The 5,541-nt window shown below is 36.9% G+C and overlaps 1 pseudogene; it reads right to left on the bottom strand.

The window, feature by feature from the left end:
- Window positions 1-984: 984 nt before the first annotated feature.
- Window positions 985-1,772, bottom strand: LOC112918523 (protein FAM162A pseudogene; annotated as a pseudogene).
- Window positions 1,773-5,541: the final 3,769 nt, after the last annotated feature.

The raw sequence follows: 5,541 nt of genomic DNA, 5'->3' as shown, positions 1-5,541 counted from the left end.
GCTTATTTCACTTAGCTTGATGTTTTCAAGGTCTATGCATGTGGCAACATGTGTAAGAATTTTGATTCTTTTTATGGCTGAGTAATATTCCATTGTATAGTTATACCATTTGTTGGTTTTTTTTTTATTGTTTTTTAAAGATTTTATTTATTTGTTTGTAAGAGAAACGGAGATAGAGAGGCAGAGACATAGGCAGAGGGAGAAGCAGGCTCCATGCAGGGAGCCTGATGTAGGACTCGATCCAGGGACTCCAGGATCATGCCCTGGGCCAAAGGCAGATGCTAACTGCTGAGCCACCCAGGCGTCCCCATTTTTGTTTATCCATTCATCAGTAGATGGACACATGGGTTGCTCCCACCTTTTGGCTATTGTGAATATTGCAGCAATGCACGTTGACATACAAAGATCTGTTCAAATTCCTATTTTTAGTTCTCTTGGAATTCCACATAGGATTGGGATTGCTGGGGCATTTGTTAATTCTTTGTTTAACTTTTTGGAAAACCACCAAACTGTTTTCCAAAGCAGCTGCATCATTTTACACTCTCACCAGCAATGTATCTTTATAGCCTTGCCATCAATTATTTTCCTTTTTTTCTTATTATATCCATACTAAAGGTATAAAATGGTATCTCGTGGGTTTTTGGTTTGCATTTCCCTAATGACTGATGATGTGGAGTATCTTTCCATGTGCTTATTGGCCATTGATATATCTTAGTTGGAGAAATACCTATCCAAGTCCTTTGCATATTTTTAATTTGGGTTGTTAGTCATTTTGTTGTTGTGTGGTAAGTGTTCATATACTCTGGTGCTAGATCCTCATCATATATATGATTTGCAAATATTTTCTCCCATTATATCTATGGGTTCTTTCACTTTCATTCATTCTTTTTTTTTTTTTTCCTTTAAGGAAACTTGTATGTGCTACTACAGCAGAAATGGGGAAATTATAAGTTTGTGCAAACCATACTTTCCTGAAATGGATCCTTATACCATATTCTTTTTAATACTGGCTAACTGCTGCAACATTATTCCTGCATTTTTAATATCCAGCCAACATGGATACCTCTGCTCCTCTGTTTTGGCCTTCAGAGCTGCTTCCTGTCTCAGGCAGCTTTCTTTTCTAAGTTCAGGCTTGTTAAAGACTCTTTTGATAGCCCTCTTGCCTTCAGTAACCATCAAGATGCATCTGCCACTGTCAGGGCAATCATTACATAGCTGATCTTCCCCCAGATCTTGTTCTTTGTACTGTCAAGCACCTCGTACAAGACAGTCTCTGGGATTTCATCTTCCTTTTTTTTTTTTTTTTTTTTAAGATTTTATTTATTTATTCATGAGAGACAGAGAGAGGCAGAGACATAGGCAGAGGGAGAAGCAGGCTCCCTGTGGGGAGCCCGATGCGGGACTCGATCCCAGGCCCCTGGGATCATGACCTGAGCCAAAGGCAGATGCTCAACCACTGAGCCACCCAGGCGTCCCTCATCTTCCTTTTTGAACCCACCTGACCATGTCAGGATCTTCCTCTTCCAATGCGTAGGTTTGTGTAATGGCACTCTGTGGCTGTAAGTGTAAGCTTTGGGACTTTCTTGTGGTTTGGGGCAAAATCCATTTATGGCCTTGACATCAGAGTTTCTGGTAAATCTTAGAGATGAGGAAACATCTCTTTCTGATTATCTAAAATAACTTCCCGCCACCCTGTGCGGGCGGCACTAGCTCCCCATGCCACCTACTCTGCCGACCTGCCAGTACCTCGTGGGTGGTGACAGCACGGGCATGTTCAATGTCACCAAACACCACTTGTCTTTTCACTTTCTTAATAGTATTTTTAGATGCACTAAAGTTTTCATTTTGATGCAGTCCAATTTATCTATTTTTTTCTTTTGTTTCTTGTGCTTTTTGTTTTGTATCTAGGAAACCATTGCCAAATCCAAGGTCACAAAGATTTGCCTTTATGTTTTCTGAGAGTTGTATAGTTTTAGCTCTTACATTAAGGATTTTGATACATTTTGAGATAATTTTTTTACATGTCTAATTGTCCAAGCACCATTTGTTGAAGTGAGAATTTTTCCTACCACATGATCTTGGCATTTATGTCAAAAGTCATTTGACAAAGATGTATGGGTTTATTTTTGGCCACCCTATTCTATTCCACTGATCTATATGTTTATCTTTACACCAATACCGCACTGTTTTGATCACTGTGGCTTTGCAGTTAAGTTTTGAAGTAGGAAAACCTGAGTCCTTGTTGCTTTGGCTACGTAGAGTCCCTTGAAATTTCCTAAGGATTTTAGGATCAACTTGGCTTTTTCTGGAGAAAAAGGCAGGGAGTTTTGATAAGAATTACACTGAACTTGTAGATCACTTTGGGAATTATTGCCATATTAACAATATCAAATCTTCCAATCCATGAGCACAAAATGTCTTTCCATTTATTTAGGTTTGCTTTTATTTCTTTCAAGAATGTTTTGTATTCGTAGTTTTGTAGTGTGCAAGTCTTGAACCTCCTTGATTATGTATATTTCTAAGTATTTGATTCTTTTTTTTTTTTTTATGATAGTCACAGAGAGAGAGAGAGGCAGAGACATAGGCAGAGGGAGAAGCAGGCTCCATGCACCGGGAGCCCGACGTGGGATTCGATCCCGGGTCTCCAGGACCGCGCCCTGGGCCAAAGGCAGGCGCTAAACCGCTGCGCCACCCAGGGATCCCTAAGTATTTGATTCTTTTTGATGTTTTTATAAATGAAATTGTTCCCTTACTTTGTTTTTAGGATTGTTCATTACTGTACATAGAAATACATCCGTTTTTTTTTGTATGTTGATATGGAATTCTGTAACTTTGCTAAAGTCATTTATTAGCTCTAAACTTTTTTGTGTGGATTCTTTATGAGATACTATATAAAAGAGCATGTTATCTATAAGTGGTTTTACTTGCTCTTTTCCTCTTTCCTATATTTTCTTGCCACATTTCTCTGGCTAAGACTTCCAGTGCAATGTTGAATAGAAGATGGTGAAGATGAGCAATTTTGTCTTGCTCCTGGTCATTGGGGGAAACTTTTCAAACTTTCACAATTGTGTATAATGTTAGCTGAGTGTTTTCAAAAATGCCCTTTATCATATTGAGGAAGTTGTCTTCTATTCCTACTTTCATGATTGCTTTTAAATCATGGAAGTACGTTGAATTGTGTTGAATACTTTTTGTCAATTGAAATAATCATGAGATTCCCCCCCTTTGTTCTATTTACATGCTGTATTTTATTGATTGATTTTCAAATGTTGAACCACTCTTATAATCCTGGGATGGATGAAATCCAGGACTCTGTTTAGATTCTGTTTGCTAGTAGTTTGTTGAGGATTTTTTGTATCTATATTCATAAGGGGTACTGGTCTATAGTTTCTTTTTCTTGTGATATCCTTATATGGCTTTGGTATTAGAGTAATACTGGTAAAGTATTGGTATTACTGGTAATCAGTAATACTGATAAAAAGGATTAGGAAGTGTTCCCTTGTATATTATTTTTTAGAATACTTTGAGAAGTATTGATGTTAATTCTTCTTTAAATATTTGGTAGAATTTACCAGTGAAGCAAGCCATCTGTTCCTTTTTGAGAAGCCTCTTAAATACTGATCAAATCTCTTCACTTGTTATAGATTTGTTAAGATTTTCTGTTTCTTCTTAAGTCAGTTATGGTAGTTTCACCTAGGCTCTCTCCTTTGCTGGAGTCTGATTGTTCACAGTATTTTTTTTTTAAATTAGTTTCAAAGGTAGAATTTAGTGATTCATCAGTTGTATATAATATCCAGTGCTCATTACATCAAGTGCTCTTCTTAATGCCCACCACCCAATGATCCCTTCTCCCTACCCACCTCCCCCCCCACCCAGCAACTCTTAGTTTGCTTCCTAGAGTTGTGTCTCTTATGGTTTGCCTCCCTCTCAATTTTCATCTTCTTTTTCCTCTCCTTCCCCTATGTTCATTTGTTTTGTTTCTTAAATTCCACGTATAAGTGAAATCATATGGTATTTGTCTTTCTCTGACTTATTTTGCTTAACATAATATCCTCTCGTTCTATCCACATTGTTGCAAACGGCAAGATTTCATTCTTTTTGATGGTTGAGTAATATTCACACACACACACACACACACACACACACACATATATACACACCACATCTTCTTCATCCATCCATTTGTTGATGGATATCTAGATTCTTTCCATATTTTGGCTATTTATTATGGACATTGCTGCTTTAAACATTGGGGTGAATGTGCCCCTTTGAATCACTATTTTCATATGCTTTGGATAAATACCACGCAGTGTAATGATGAGTTATAGGGTAGCTCTATTTTTAACTTTTTGAGGAACCACCATATTGTTTTCCAAAGTGGCCATTCATAGTATTTTATAATCCTTATTTCTGTAGTGTCAGTAGTTATGTCCCAACTTTCATTTCTGATTTTAGTAATCAGCCTACTCTTTTTCTCTTGATCTTTTAATTTAAAAATTTGTCAATTTTGTTGAGCTGTTTTCAGAGAATTAGCTCTTGGTTGTCTTTTTCTTTTCTTTTCTTTTTTTAAAGATTGTATTTACTTATTTGACAGAGGGAGAGAGACAGAGAGAGAGAGAGACAGAGACATAGGCAGAGGGAGAAGCAGGCTCCATGCAGGGAGCCCGACACGGGACTCGATCCCGGATCTCCGGGATCATGCCCCGGGCCAAAGGCAGGTGCCAAACTGCTGAGCCTGAGCCACCCGGGCTGCCCAGCTCTTGGTTTTCTTGATTGTTACTGTTGTTTTTCTATTCTCTATTTGGTTTATCTCCACTCTAGTAATTATTATTTCCTTTCTCCTTCTATCTTTGGATTTAGTTTACTTTTATCTAGTTTCTTGATGTACAGGTAGGTTATTGATTTGCTTTTTTTTTTTTTTTTTTAACATAGGGATTCCCAGCTATAAATTTCCCTCCTGGCACTGGTTAACTGCATTCTGTAAATTTGGGATATGTTGTTGCGTTGACATTTTCATTTGTTTCAAAGTAATTTCTAAGTTGTCTTGTGATTTGTTTGCTGATCCAATTGTTGTTTAAGAATATATATAGTTTTCATGTATTTTTTAAATTTCCAGGTTCTCTTCTGTTACTGATTTTAAGTTTTATTCCATTATGATCAGATAAGATACTTTGTTTGATTTTGATCTTTTAAAATTTATTAAGACTTCTTTTGTGGCTTAATATATTCTCCAGTCTACTCTGGAGAATGTTTCATACACACTTGAGAAGAATCTGTATTCTTCTGTTTTTGGATGGAGTGTTCTGTATACGTCAGTTAGTTCTGGCTGGCTTATAGCATTATTCAAGTCTTCTATTTCCTTGATGATCTTTCGTCTAGTTGTTCTATCCATTATTGAAGTGGTATATTGAGATCTCCAACTATTATCATAGCATTGCCCACTTCTCCATTTAATTTAGTCTGTTTTTGCTTTGTGTATTTTGGGGCTCTCTTATTATGCATTTTTATTAGGTCATATATTTTGAAGCTATATTATTAGGT

This window comes from Vulpes vulpes, chromosome 9 (genome assembly GCF_048418805.1).
Source record: "Vulpes vulpes isolate BD-2025 chromosome 9, VulVul3, whole genome shotgun sequence".
Classification (NCBI taxonomy): Eukaryota; Metazoa; Chordata; class Mammalia; order Carnivora; family Canidae; genus Vulpes; species Vulpes vulpes.
The sequence above is the reverse complement of the archived record's forward strand: the minus strand, read 5'-3'. Positions and strand labels throughout refer to the sequence as shown.